At 48.2% G+C, this 15,267-nt stretch overlaps 1 long non-coding RNA gene across 1 annotated transcript; it reads right to left on the bottom strand.

Moving 5' to 3' along the window:
- Positions 1-13,136: 13,136 nt before the first annotated feature.
- LOC145722228 (uncharacterized) lies at positions 13,137-14,842 on the bottom strand. Its single transcript, XR_014146340.1, has 2 exons — positions 14,806-14,842; positions 13,137-13,451 (listed from the first exon to the last, which is right to left on the bottom strand). It is a non-coding gene; the product is annotated as an uncharacterized LOC145722228 (long non-coding RNA).
- Positions 14,843-15,267: the final 425 nt, after the last annotated feature.

Genomic DNA, 15,267 nt, shown 5'->3' with positions numbered 1-15,267 from the left:
CTGGTGCCAGTGTGTAGAATGGATTGTCAGGGAAGAGGTGGAGAAACAGGGAAATTTTATATTTTATACACACACACACACACACACACGAAGGCTTTTTCATTACAAAATATATATAATCCATTTAATCCTATTTAATGGCCAGAACGTTAATTTTACTCTTGCAATCGATTCTAGAGGTTTAAAAGTGCTGTGTTTTTGCTTTTGTGACATATTATGGTCATATCTAGAATTCATTTGATGTTAAATCAAGAATAAAACTCTCAGTTACATTGTTGTTCCTATGGTAAAATATAATCTACTTTCAGGCCATTCACTTTGCCATAAACTCTCCAGGAATGAAACTTGATAAAAAGCAGAGACTCACTGCATACGACAATAATTAAATCTATACTTGACAAATAAAAGAGCATGACTGCAGGAACAGGTAATTTGGGAGAAAGAAAAACAGATTTAAATACGTCAGCAAATCATACTAAAGTTTGATACCCATGATCTATTTTGAGATATGGGATCATTACATGTATTTGAGAAAATCCCAAGTCCAGTAAGTACCCAAATTAGGGAATGAATTATATTTTCAGAATATAGTCTAGAAGGCCAAGATCAAGGTGTCAGGTTGTTGATTTCTCCCAGAGCCTCGCTCCTTGGCTTGTAGGTGGCTGCCCTTCTCCCCTTGTGCTCACGTGGCCTTAACTCCTTGGGGTCTCTCCCTCCTTTGCTAAGAACACCAGCCATATAGGATTAGGACCCACCTTTATGACCTCATTTAACCATAAATTACCTCCTTAGAGACCCCATCTCCAAACACTGTCACATTCTGAGTTACCGGGGTCAGGACAGTGGCATATGAATGATGTCGGGTGAAGAGGAGACACAATTCAGTTCATAACAGGCCTTGGAAGGAGTTAGGGCTGTGGCTAGGTTATCCACCCAGGTGAAAGATACAACCACTCCATCTGGGTTCTGCTTGTGGTGCTCATGTGGGGCCGCGGCCACAGTCCAGGTTGGAGGGCACTCAGGAGCCTGCAACCCAGCACTGAGCTCCTGCAGGTGTGAACAGCATTCCTCTGAATCCTGGTTGCTTGCTTGGAGATATTTTTAAGTGGTCCCAGTTTTTAGAAAGGGAACGGAGCGTTCCCCGCACCCCAGCTCCCTGTTGCCGGAAAAGCACGTGATGGAAAAACCCGCCTGGGCTAAGGACAGAGTGAGGGTGAGCAGGCTCTTGGGGCTCCGAGTTGATTTATGTTGTGGTCGGTGGCTGTAGTGATTGGGCTTCTCCTTGGTGATTGGTATGATCTGTAGGTTGGCGTCGTTAAGGAGAGGTTTTTGTGATGACTTCAGAAAATTGCTGTAAATAAGATGGTATTTAGCTGTTTTTAATTTTATACAGCTCATTATATCATGGTCAAATGAAAACCTTGACATTCGGGGCAGGAAGTGTGTGGCAAGTGGGGGTGGATGGACTTGAGGCAGGGCGGTTACCCCCAGTGAAAGTCATTCAAGGGTCTCAGAGAAGGGAGGTGCGCAGAGGGGGATCTTTTGAAATCAACACTGGTGACTTCCTCTTCCTGATAAAGTTCTCTCCTCCAGAAACTCCGTCCTGCGAGTCGATAGGGACAGGAACAGAGGTGTTGGGGGATGGGAAATGGACTCTATGACACTCGGGGGACAGACCGACGTGCGGTGGCGGCAGAGTTCTGATTAGATCAGGCCGGTGGAACACGCTGTCCTCGCTCTGCGGCCCTTGCCCTGGATGTCAGATGGAGCCCAAAGCCTTGACGTATCTACAGCCAGGCTGCCCCGCTTAGGCAGCGCTCTGAGAGCTCTCTGCGTAGTTCAGGAAAAGGCAGGGAGCCTCTCTGAGTCGCTCCAAACCTGGCCCAGAAAAGCAGTCACCCAACACTGAACTGCAAAAAATGTAGAATTCTTGGCACATAATGCAAAAAAAGAGTTTTGAACTTCATGCCTATCTCTGCAATAGAATCCCACTGGGATTCTGTTGTGCATTTGAAAGGGGTGACCTTAAGAGTGCGTTAACAGACAAATGGGAGTATCGGGGTAGCGGTTAAGAGAATGGGCTTTCGGGTAGGGTGCCCTGGGTTTACCTCCAAGCTCTGACACATTCTGGTCGTGTGACCTTGGACAATGATTTTTGCCTATCTCCTGGTAGTGTCCTGAGACACTCACAAAAGAGCTTGGGAGAGTGACCGGCACGTGGGACAAAGCGAGCTAGTGTCATGATTATTGGACAAAGGCTCCTTTGGATATTTCGAGGGGCTAAGGGGGAGAGAAGAGGGAGAAGGTGAAGGAGAGAGAGCGGGGCTGTGTGTACCTACTTAGTCAAGGTACCCAGCAGGGAAAGGGCAAGCTTGCCCTTGGGAAACATCACTGTAAACACTATATGATATTAAAACTCTCTTTCTGAGTGTAGACCAGGGCTTAGTTGACAGACCACACATTTATTTCCTCTCCAAGTAGAATACGTTACACTTCCCTTTCTCTGACACTCTAGGATCTTGAAAAATCCAGGAAACACCTTTACATGCCTTGGCCCAGACTCGCCTTCCTGTCCTTTTCATCTTGACAACTGTCCCCGGCCTGGAGTAATGAGCCTCCCGGCCGCAGCCCCTTTGAGTGAGAACTGCCTTCACCAGAAATCTCCCCTCTGCCCAGCAGGTACCTTAAAACTTCGGGGAGTTTAGACCTTAGAGCAATCCTCTGGTGTATGTCTTAACAAAGCTCCTTGCAGCTTGGAAAGAGATGTTCGGTCATGAGTCTGGAAAAGATGCGAAATGAAGGGAGGCAGTGAGTTGGCAACTAGAAATTTTTAGAAAAAGAAAGGATAGGAGGGAGGGTAGAGGTGGGGGAGAGAGAGAGAAAGAAAAGAAAAGAAACATTTTCAAAGTTTGCTGCTAAGAAAGGGAAAACCAGTGAAGTGACCTTTGTGTGTAAATATATATAAAAATATGAACCTTCGCAATAACCAGGATAAATTTAACATGCAGAAACATATACACACTAGGATGATAAATGCAGTGGGATACAAAATTGTAAACACGGTATGATTACAACAATGTGAAAACCAAATAAAAACTGAAAATGAATTGACAGAAGAATTTCCAAAGTGTGAGCAGTGGTGGTGGTCTTTGGGAAGCCAGGGGGAAGTTTCTTCTTCCTATAGAACAAAAGGAATTAATAGATTTATTTCAAAGAGATAACTAGCGGCAGTAAGATTGACCCTTTCAGCTGAGATTCCATGGAGCTTTCAGCCAGGCGGGCAGCCCATGACCTCGACAGCCATGGAGGGGCCTGGCCCTTCTGCTCATCCTGCTTGCCTCTTCTCAGTTCCAGCTTCTAACTCCTTGAGACCTGCCGGTAGCCTGGGAATATTTCTACCCCCGCACTTAGCATATATGACTGAATGTATCTGTTTCTTATCCCTCATGTCCCCCAGACTAGAAAGTCTCTAAGGGAAAAGACCAGGTCTTAGCCATGGTTGAGCCCCCCAGTTCCTACCACAGTCCCTGGCACACGATAAGATCTCAATACATACTGACCCCCCCCTTAACAAAACTTTTCCACAGCTCCCCTCTGAATGCAGCCCAAACCCCTCACGTGACTTTCAGGAACATCCAAAGGCTGATGTGAACCCACTTTTGCTGCTCTATTTCCCACTGTCCCCCACCCCAGGACCCCCAGCCCCGCTCTGCTGAATAGTCACTCTCTCCCAAGCACACCTTGTCCATAGTCCCTCCACTCTTTTTCTAAGCCCAGATCTCCCTCCCATCTCTGGTTTGCTCATTGAATTCTGCTTCCCTTTCAAGTCCCAGCCGCAGCTTTGCCTCCTCTTACAGTCTGCCCACCACCACGCTCACTCAATGTGTGCAACCATCCTTCCCTGCTTCCAGAACTTCTCATGTGCTCCTCTCACTTCCCTAATTTGACTTCCGCAAGCCCCCAGCCATGGTCGGCAGGTGCTCCCCAACAGGGTCGTGTACACAGGAACCTCTCAGTGAGAGTGGGCTGCCGCGGGTCACTGGCTGGTGGGGACGTCACCGGGCTGGGTGTGTCTGTTTCGGCTCCTGAGTTGTGGGTCCATTTCTCACGAAGTCCGCACCTTGAGGGAGGGCCCTGGAACCTAAAAGGGAGAGGTTAGGTCACTCCAGCCCTCGCCCCCTCCTGGCTGCCCTTCCTCTGCTTCCTTATCTCCTGCCACAGGACACGGGGTGGACAACAGAGAGGCCCTGCCGACAGCTGGCCGAGCCCCCAGGCCAGGCCTCAGTAGACGAAGGACCCCACATCCTGCGGCCAGCATCCAAGTCAGTCCTCAGAGCCACCCAGCACTGCAGGCTTTGCTGGATCTGTAGGCAAACTGTTAACGTGCAGGGGAAAGCATTAGGAAAGAGAAAACCATGTTTGTTTTCCTTTTACTTGTCAACTTCCCATGGCTCCCGTCTGAAGGCTCTCCAAGCCTGGCATTGGAGAACTTTCGGGTTTGGGATCCGTATCTGTCTTCCATTCATCAGATACTATCCAAAGCCACCCAGCCTGCCCCTTTCCCTCATTTAGAAAGAACCGGAAGAACTTTCACACACTAAATACATAAATGAATTAATTAATCCAATTGAGATTGTTGTGCTTTTTCTCTTCCGTGTTCTCTGGGCTTGCTGATAGAAGATGTCGGCGTCCAGGAGTGGCTTTACCTCATCCTGTCTTGCATCCCAGGGGCTCAGGCTGGAGCCAATCCCCAAGAATGTAGAGCATCTCCTCAGCCTGCAAGAACACAGGGTGACATCACCCACTCACCCCTGCTTGTTGTCTCTCCTCCCTCCACGGATGTGACCTCAAAGGTGGCACTTCGGGCCTTGAAGAAAGGACCTGCCACAGGGGGTAAGGGGTTGGCTGAGGGCTGCTCAGTAAGGCTTTTTTTCTTTTCTGAGTGAATTGAGGGGAGGGAGGCGTGCATGGCTCAGGACACAAGGAAGCACTGGTGTGAATATGGGGATAAGACCTCAAGCGACTCTGGACTCTGGGCGGTGTGGAAGGCAGTGTGGGTTCTCAGTTCTGGTTCTCCAACCTGGGCCTGCAATTGTCCCCATTGTATGCAGATCAGGGCGGGCTCCTCACCCGCCACCCGTGTGCCCTTCAGGTGTTCAAAACTGGGGCATGGCCTCTGCTTAACTAGAAAGAGGCCTGGGCTGGTGACTCACTCTAAGTCACCTGAGAATCTGCAAGTCTTCAGCTCTGGCCCAGATGGCCTGTCTCCCATGTACAGAACCTTCCCTGTGTCTGTCAGGACAGCCTCCCAGCCAAGGCACCTGACAGAGCAAACCTGAGTTTTAAAAACTGGACAGTGGTGAAGATGAGCCTCTTGGGACAGGGTCTTCCTCACTGGCTTCTCTCACTCCCAACCACCAACTTTTTTTTACCCAAAGATTTATTAACTTGAGAAAGAGAGAGAGAGCAGGGGGAGAGGGGCAGAAGGAGAGAGAGAATCTTAAGCAGACTCCCCGCTGAGTCAGGAGCCTGACTTCAGGACCCTGAGATCATGACCTGAGCCAAAATCAAGAGTTGGGCGCTCAACCGACTGAGCCACCAAGGCTTCCTCGTCCGCAACCACCAACTTTTACTGTCTTGAAATGTCGAGGCTCTTTGTGACCTCCCAGGAGCAGCTTGTCCTTGGAGCTGCTGCATTTGGGGCTGAGCAACAGCCAATCAATCAGCCTAGAAGGATCAGCTACCTAATCTCTAACTAATCTTACCTCCCTGCCCCGGAGACAGGGTCTCTGCGTGTGTGTGTGTGTGTGTGTGTGTGTGTGTGTGTGTGTACGGAAGGAAAGCACATACTTAGTTATTCATCATTGAAACCGATAAGAGCCAAATCACACCAGGATGTGAGGAGATGCACTTTCTGGGATTTCATTCATTAGAGACACCTAATCTTTGGACAACACCAACCTTCCGAAGCTAACTCTCCTCTCTATATTCCCCAGGATCTCCAGTATTGTATTTGAGTTCCTGGAGAAAGGAGAAAGGTTTTCAACTTGGAGTTAATCTACCTGGTTCAGGTTGCTGCAGCCCATCCATTTTTAATGGGAAAGAAGTCCTGATGAATGTCCGGGAGCCCCGTGTGCCACCCAAATCCTGGTATAAAGATGGCCGCCATTTTGTCAAGCGCAGACAGTGTGCAGCGCAGAAGAGAGATCACACGGACTGCCCGTCCAACAGGCTGACAATCACAGTGCTCTATGTGTCCCTGAGAACATCTCCAACTCAGTTTATATTTTAAAAGAAAATAAACACACCCAGACAACCATCTCCTGTGCTTCTCCCCATTCCCCTCCCTCTGATAACGGAACAAACCCTTTATGATGTTGATCGCTGACTGGGGGCAAAGGCCACAGACCCTAACTCCACACGAAGGGGTTGGGCTCACCCTTGAGACTGTGTCAGCTGGAGATGTAGGTGTATCTGGACCTCTCTTCACTTCTCAGGGAGGTCTGTAACTGGATCCAGCTTCATCCTGGATCCCGAATGGTTCTAGCTAGATTAGACCCTATCTGAAGACAATTTGAGCCTCTTGCTCAACAGTCTTTGGGAATCCTGCACTTTTCCACTGGGAAGTGGGAGCTGCAAAAACCTGCCTAGCCCTGGCACTGTGCCCAGAGCCCGGCCTCCTGCAGGTTTGCTGGGCCCCTCCCAGCCCCGGTCTAACCCCAAGTGAGCTGGCATTGGCTGGTTGGTCTGGTCTCTCCCAGGATCCCTGTTTGCCTTGGCCTTTGTCAAGGAGGCAGGGAGCTTGAGGAGCCAGGGGGTTAAGCAACAGCTTCCCAAGGGCGAATTCCTGCCCAGCGCCTGGTATCTGGTTCCCGAGCCAAGCATGGGTAGCTCTGTTTCTGCTGATTCCTGATCTTGCTGCACACTGCATGCTGGCTCTCTCTTCTGGTCTGGTTGTGCCCTCCCAGAAGAAGGAGTTCAGTCGAGGGGCCCAACGGGCACAGCCCAGATGTAGATCTTATATGGGAATGCTCCCACCAACTGAATTCTCAGAACATCATAAGGCCCCTCAGAGCCGATTTGGAGTTCTGTTAGCCCTTCCTCCAGGCCCCACTTAATCGACACGGCCAGGTGTTTTTTTAGATACCTCAAATACGCAAGTGCTTGATAACAGGGTGGTTTAAATGTCAGAGAGGCAGGGCACGGCATAGTGTGAGAGGCTGGGACTTACAACGAGCAGATAAGAGCCTTCTTTGTCAGGATGACAGCTTTGCCCAGCGTCACCTACCATTTCTCAGGTCACCCCGTGTTAACAGGTTGCATCTGATTATTTTTGCACATAGGTTCGAAATGTATGAGAGACGATCTGAATTTCTCAGCCCTCCTCTTGGACAAAGCTAATAGCACAGACTGCAGCGAGCTGATGTTCTTCTATGTCCATGAGGTGGGAGGTGATAAGCTAAGGAAAGCCTGCTCCTATCCCCATTTTTACATGAGATTCTAGAATCTGCCGGGGACCAACCTGTTTAAACCTGTTGCGGCATAATTATGAACACCTCCTTTTGCTCTCAAAAGGGACAGCTGTACGGTGGATTATATAGTCATCCAATGTATAGAGGACATCGCATTCATTCTGGCCATGTTCTTTCCAGATGTGCAGAGAGCCCGGTGAGGCTGGGGAGGCCAAGGGTGAGAAAGGGAAGTGACTCGTCCCTGCTCAGGCGGTGAGTCAGGAGCAGAGCAATTAATGAGAATCCAAGAGCTTTGACTAAGGAGCCACTCACCCCTGACCCCGCCCTGCTAAAGGAATAGAACAGACAAAAGTTGGTTGAAACAGCACACCAGTGCCAAGGTGTGAGTAAAGCGGTGGAGAGAAGACTAGCAACCGAAAATAACTGGAAGACAAAGGGAATCCCTCAAAATATGTTGGTTGAGAAGAGAGTGTCCTTGAGCCCATGAACGGGCTTTAGGAGACTCACAAAGGGGCGGGTGCGAAATAATATTGTACAACGAGCTGACCCATCCTAGTGGGAGCTCAGAAGCTGCCGGACAATGGGTGCATTGACGAGTTAGTTACAAGTGACCGCAGGGAGAAGGGAAGCGTGAAGGAGTCATTGCAGACAATCTGGGCAGACTGCAGGGAGGAAGCAGTAAGCTTCCCGCGGCTGGCAGATGGCCCAGGGCCATCCCGGCACTGTGTGCTCCGAAGGACCCCGGGCCACCTCCAACCCTACCCCAGTGTTGCTTAGTGAGGTGAGTGTTGAGCTAGCTTCTGGAAGAAGAAGTATGACCAGGAGAAAGGGGCAGGACACTGCCTGGCTGGAGCCCAGTGCAAATGAGGAATGTGTGGGGACAGTGGGCAGACAGGCCTGCCTGGAGCAGAAGGGCTGGTGTGGGGGGAATCCACAGAGATGGAAGAAAAGAAACAAAGAATGTCTGCCCAGCATCCTCATTTTTTTTTTTTTTTTTTTGGTTTTATGGGAAAATGGTGAAACTCTTTCTTGCAAGCGGCGATTATAGAGGGTGGGAGTAGGAGGGTGGGGGTAGGAGGGAAACCACAGTGATTTTCTTTTCTTTTTTTTTTTTTTGGACTGAAAAAATGTTTTCCCCAAACTAAACAAAGTGAGATTGAGAAATTCAACATGGTACCTTAGGGACCTGGTAGCTCATTGCTACCCGGAGGCCCCCCTTCCCACAGGCGCCTACTTCAGGCTCTAATGGCTGGCTGGGGAGGAGAAGGGGCCACTTCAACTTTTCACGATCCCAACGGTGATGGTTCTCTTTTTGCAAAGTAGTTTTTGTCCCCTCCTATGAGGGCACCGGAGTCCTTGCGGTAACCATCTGTGCGCCCCGCCCCCTCACCTGCCCAGTGGCCAGACTCCTCCTCCTCCTCCAGCTGGGAGCCTGGGACTTAGGTGGGCCTCCCTATTTCATGCCTTTGGGGCGGGTGCTGGTTGCTGAGTTACCTAAAAGATGATTTCCCTCAAGATGGGGATTAGCATCATTAAAGAAACAAAGGCATCCCTTAATTACAAGCCTAAACCCTCGCCTTCAAAGAGGGCTGGAGGAAAAAAGTGGTGCTGGGGCCTGGGTGGTCTTGCTGGTACCACTTCTTCGGTGATTTGATTCACCGAAACCATTCATTTTAGGACTGCCTTTTTTTTTTTTTTTTAAACAGAAAGGTAGGACCATTCAACCTTCTTTAGCAAATTGCAGTGATTTTTAAGTAAATAAAAAAGTCAGTAGCCCCAGCCACGGTGTCCCATGTCAGACGCAGTGTGTCTGGTGACAGGAACTATCTCTAGCCTGGGGGGAAAAAAAGAAAAAAAATAAAAACCCTGCAAGTGCTCAGTTGCATTGCAGAGTCATATTTTTACTTACATGAAATTCTTGTTCTCAACCATCTGATTTTTGTTCACTACTAGATCTAAATCTAGTCAGGTCTTATGCCTGCAAACCCCTTTAATGAGCATGATATCTTAAATTGTTTTTCAATTGGGGTGGCAGTGCTCTCGTTTCTTATCTGGGAAGCTGGAGGCCCTGAGGCCACCTGCACAGTCCCACGGGGGTGAGATTTTATCTGCTGGCTCTCCCCAATCCCCTCTCTCCCAGGACCCTGCTGGGGGCTGGGCCACAGAGCCTCAGGTAGAAATCCAGTCCCTGGACCAGCCTGGGTCTGCTGGGGAGGGCTCGGTGGGCCCAGCCTCCGCATGAGACAGGAGTGGGACAGGGATGCTTAGGGGGGCTCCTGCTCATGCTCTGGGGCTTCTGAGTTGCCGCTGGGTGTGGGAGAACCCAGATCCTGCTTCTTCTGGAGAGCATAGTGGGGACTGCCCCATCTTCAGGGGCACGGCGGGGGTGGGGGTTTCTCTGTCTCAGACAAGAACCAGGGCTGGCCTCCAGTCCTGGCACCTTTCAAGTGTGGGAAGGAGGCTCCCCATGCCTCTCCCGAGCACCCTAGGCAGCTGGCTTGGATCCTGGACCTTTGCTGTCACGGGTGCCAATGTCCATGCCAGGGACCCAGCAGCTGTCTCTAGCTAGGTAGGTAAGGGCTGAATCCTGGTGCCAACCTAACTTTTTTCCAAGCAGCCTAGATTAGCCAATTGGAAAGATACCTTCAGCTTAATCCCAGCCTCTGTCATATCAATGGAGGGCGGAAGTGAAGATCTCACCAGAGACCTCCCCCTATCCCGCCCCACCAAGCCAAATGGGTTAATGACACAGGGCAAAGTGCCTTGCGCCTTCTTAAAGACAGGGCCATGTCCATATAAAGTCCTACAGTTGTTCACCTTCACAGAGACAAATGATTTATTTCAAATTCCATTTTGCTCATGGCTAGTTCTTCCTGAATAGTCTCCAAAACGCTCCCATGAAAGCAATTTACACAGCGGCTCTGCCTAATGCACTGACCCGAAAAGAGTCCTGTGGGCAAGAGCTGCCAAAGAGACACAACAGAGATTTTTCTCAGCCAGGCCCAGGGTGGGGGGCCAGGAGAATGGGGTGGGGGGGCTCCATTCAGTCCCCAAGATGGAGAATGCGTCTGCCTTTAGTGAGAAGCTGGTCCGTGGGCTTTCTCCAGTTTTCTCTCCTCTCCCGAAGCTACAAGTCGCTTCCACCCTAATTCTAGGTCACTGTCAGAATAACCATCTACCCAGCATGGCCAGGGAGTGTGGATCAGGTAAAGGTAGCAAGAGCTCCTGGAAAGTGGCAGGAAGAGGGATTATTCCACAAATGGCGTTGGAACCATTCAGAAATGGTGGGCCATTCGGAAAAACAAGTTAAGTTTAAGCTGATTTTTACTTCACTCTTGGCTCCCAAGAAATTCCTCGTAGATAAAACTTAAAGATAACATTTGAAACCATAAGATTTAAAAATCGTGGGTGCCTTTGTTGATCATTTCTGTAAGGGACGTCCTTTCTAGAGAGGAAGCCATCGATTTAAAAACCATAAATTCCATCCCATAAAAGCATCTATACCTTTGTGTGACAAAAACACCTTTAAACGGGGGAAATATTTGCAACCCATAATGGAAACACAGGACAAATTTCCTTACATTACAAAGCGCTAGTACAAATCAATAAACAAAAAGCAGAATAACCCAATAGAAAACTGGGCAAAGAACATAAATGAGCAGTTTGTAAGAAAAAATAATACAAATGCCCAACAAGCACTCTGTGTGAAATTGAAGACACACTGTCCAAGTGCTAACAGGATACCGTTTTTCACCTAACTGGCAAAGACTGTAAAGTTTTATAATAATTACTGCTTGTGAAGCTATGTGGAGGAACAGGTATGTGCAAATATTGTTATGAGGGCTGTCGACTGGTAGTCATTGCTACTGCTAAGATTCTTCTAAGAGCAATTTAGCAACGTCAATCATAATTTTCAGTGTACATAATCTTTAATCCAGGAATCCCACTGCTTGAATTTAGCCCACACCTACCTTGGCAAAATCCCACCATGACACCTGGGACGAGGATGTACCTTACAGCGTTGTTGGGAATGGAAAAAAAAAAAAAAAAAAAAAAGCTGGGATCCACTGAAACTGGTTAGAAAATAGAACTCTTTGAAGAAGTTTCTAGAAAAAGGTTCTGAGTTGATTGGTGGATCTTGATAAAGGGGGGTCATTGATTTTTTGTAAGAAGTAGAGAAGGAGAGCCAGGCTCTGGACAAGGCATTAGCAATATCTGACAAGTTCTGAAATGGTGCACCTCATTAGCAAAAAAAAACTGTTGAGCCTATTTCCCAACATATGTGTTGGTTATAAATAGATTCAAAAATGGGATAAAATGAGTGAATTGAAGTACAGGAATATAAGCTCTAATATTTTTTATGCCCCTGCTCCCTGAATTATCTCACAGGACCCCCCCAGATGTGTGTACTCGTTCCACATTAGAAATGAGAGTACCACACTGGCAATTCAAAAATATGTATACAGGGGCGCCTGGGTGGCTCAGTCGGTTAAGCATCTGCCTTCGGCTCAGGTCACGATCCCAGGGTCCTGGGATCGAGCCCCGCATCGGGCTCCCTGCTCAGCGGGGAGCCTGTTTCTCCCTTTCCCAATCCCCCTGCTTGTGTTCCCTCTCTCACTCTCTCTCTGTCAAATAAATAAATTAAATCTTTTTAAAAAACACAAAAATATGTATACAAATTTTTTGACGCTCCTTCCACTGAGAGGTGAGGTCTACGCCTCGTCCCCTTCAAACTGGGCAGGCTTTTGTGACTGTTCTGACCAGCAGGGTTCGGCAGAAATGACAATATGTGATTCTGACTCCTTGTTATGAAAGGTGTCACTGCTGCTGCCTCGTCTCTAGAACACTTGTTCTCAAAGCCTTCAGCTGCTAAGTGAGCGGTCAGGCTGCCCGGAGATCACCAAACGGGCACAGGACGGAGGGCAGCCGGGCAGCCCCGGGTCGCCCAGGCCTTTGTCTGACTGTAACTGCAAAGGGTACCAAGCGCACCACAGAGCCGAGGCCCTTCCCACCTTCCAGATCCTCGGAAACCATGAGAGGGAGATAAGAAAACGCTGGTGCTGCCTTAAGCCTCTGCATTTTGGAGTGATTTGCTACACATCAATAGGTAACAGGAACAATTGTGATCCCAAATTTTCATAGATGGTGTGTCTATGTGTGTGTGTGCAAATAAAATTTGTATAAAATCAACCATGCATGCACATTTGCTGTGTTTTGCATAATTGTGAGGGGTTAGAGAAGAAACTGCTGGAGGGATTATTTTGGGGGTGGTGGGCTGGGAGGCAGGGAGGTCATCTTTGCTAGAAATTAAATGGCAATGCTCTATGATCGCTTGCATGTTGTAAATTTTTTTGCTCTTGGAATCTTTCAAAAATTTTACCTGGCTTGGGAGGACACATATTAGCTTTTCCAAAGAAGATTCTTTTCCAAAAAAGATTCTGCACAGTACCTACTCTGGCTAAACAGTAGCAACGTGCTTAACACCATCTGAAACTGACTCTCGTCATTAATCATATAGCCTCTGAGGTCAAACCACATCAGTCCACATCCCGGCTTCACCATTTCCTGTCCACTCTGAACCTCAGTTTCCTCTTCTGTAAAGTGCAAATAATACTAGTACCTCCTTATATTATCTATTGCTGCACAACAAATTACCCCCAAACGTAGCAGCTTACAATAATCCTTCATTATGTTACAATTCTTGTGGATTATGAATCCAGGCATGGCTTAGCTGGGAGCTTCTGGCTCCAGGGATCTCATGAGGTTGCGGTTAATCTGTCGTCCAGGGCTGTGGTCCCATCCGAAGGTTTGACTGGGCGAGACCCCTCTTCCACGTCAATGAGTGTGATTGTTGGCAGCATGCTATTTCTTGCAGACTATTGGACTGAGGGTCTCAGCTCCTCACTGGCTATTGGTTGGGGGTCTCCCTCAGTTCTCGGCCACATAGGCCTCCCTAAAAGGCAGCTCGCGACACGGCAGCTGGAGCACCCAAGATAGAAGGCAATGTTTTTATAACCTAATTTTGCAAGTGACATCCCATTACTTCTACCGCACTGTCCTTTAGAACTGAGTATATAAATCCAGCCCACACTCAAGGGGAGGGAATTATACAAGGGTGTAGATGTCAAGAGGTGGGGGTCATCAGGGGACATCTTAGAGGCTGCCAACCATAGTACCTGTGGGGTGGTCAGGAGGATTAAATGAATGTCTAAAGCAGAGCACAGTGTTTGAGACAGCTTTTGCTCAGTAAATGGAAGTTCTAATTAATGTTATATAGATTCCTGTCTTTGTTTAACAGTAAATGCCCAAGTGCCCTTTCTGCAACAAATTTACAGCAAGATTTCAGTGAAGCCCTTTTGCCAATAATGTACTAACTCATCCTTGTTGCTGTTCTCCTGGAGCTCACGGAGCAGGACTCCCTTAGGAGCAGTCCCCGCCAGGATCTGATATGGCTGAACCTCTCATAGCCCTGGGCCTCGCATTACAGCTCATCATTTATTCATCCTTTATGTAGGTATTTAGCATCTACAAGGAGACAGAAGCTCAGGCAGGCACTGGGTGAGCCAGGTAGACATAGCTAATGCCTTCACAGAACATACAGTCTATTGAGGGTTCTGGACAGAGAAATGGCAACTTCAGCCCATTCTTGGGGCTTCTTAGTCCTGCTAACAGGGGAGGTGTAAGCCTAAATGATTGCTGGGGTAAATGGGAGGTTTGTTGTTAGTTTTTACGCTTAATTTCCCAAGTACTTAATTTATTTAATTAGAACACATTTACTATTTTATATTTAGGAAACTTACTGATGCCGAGTGTCCCCTCACACAGAATAGAGGCAGAGAAGTCAACTTCTTGGCAACCTCATGGGATCAGATTCACAAGGTAGGTGACACCATGGTTCCCTGGGAGACCTAGCCCCAGTCAAGGGAGGACAGAGCTAGGACTCACATGAGTATGGTCACCCTCCAGGGCCCTTAACTGTTCTTTGTAGGAGCATCTATAGAGTCTCAAAAGTATATATTCATGTATTTAGCCCCTATTTTATGAAAAAATAAGCAGTTGCTACTCTTGAGTGCTTGCTGTGGCCTATATGTGAGACAAAGCAAAGGAGCCGCGAGGACTTTGGACCCACAAGCAGTTCATTATTTCTTCACAGAGCCCAGAGACACCTATAGCGGAGAGCCCAACAGGAGCTCTTCTGCTGAGAGCCAGGCATGTCTGGGCACAACAGTCAATATGTGAAAGGGTAAAAGGCCAAGCGATCATTCTGGTTGACTTCTGGCTGTCATGAACAGAACACCTGACAAAGTGGCCTAAACAAAATGATGCCCATTACCTTGCATAACAAGAAGTTTGGGGGCCGAGTAGTTCAAGGATTAGTAAATTTAGAGGCTGAAATGGAAGACCCGGTTTCTTCCCACCTTTTGGCTTCTCCATCCTCAGCATTGCTGGCTTTTGTTTTCAGGCTTGCCTCCTCATGCTTGCAAGATGGCTGCCCCAGCTCCTGACTTCACGAGCTTTCATAACCGCACTGAGAGGCAAACAAATCAGCTACAAGTTAGCAGCATGACAGGCCCCACATTTGATATGCCTGATCTTGTAGAAGAGAGAATATATAAGGGAAAGGATGGGAATGGAGCAATGAATTACCTACCTTGTATTATATGAATTAAGTTATGTGCTCATTTTTTTTTTAAATTTATTTGTTTATTTGAGAGAGAGAGGGAGGCAGAAGGAGAGGGAGAAGCAGACTCTCCTCCAAGCAGGGCTCAACCCGGGACCCTGGGATCATGACCTG

This window comes from Leptonychotes weddellii, chromosome 6, assembly GCF_054177405.1.
Source record: "Leptonychotes weddellii isolate Sample4059 chromosome 6, ASM5417740v2, whole genome shotgun sequence".
In the NCBI taxonomy this organism is placed as follows: Eukaryota; Metazoa; Chordata; class Mammalia; order Carnivora; family Phocidae; genus Leptonychotes; species Leptonychotes weddellii.
This window is presented reverse-complemented; position numbering and strand designations above follow the sequence as displayed.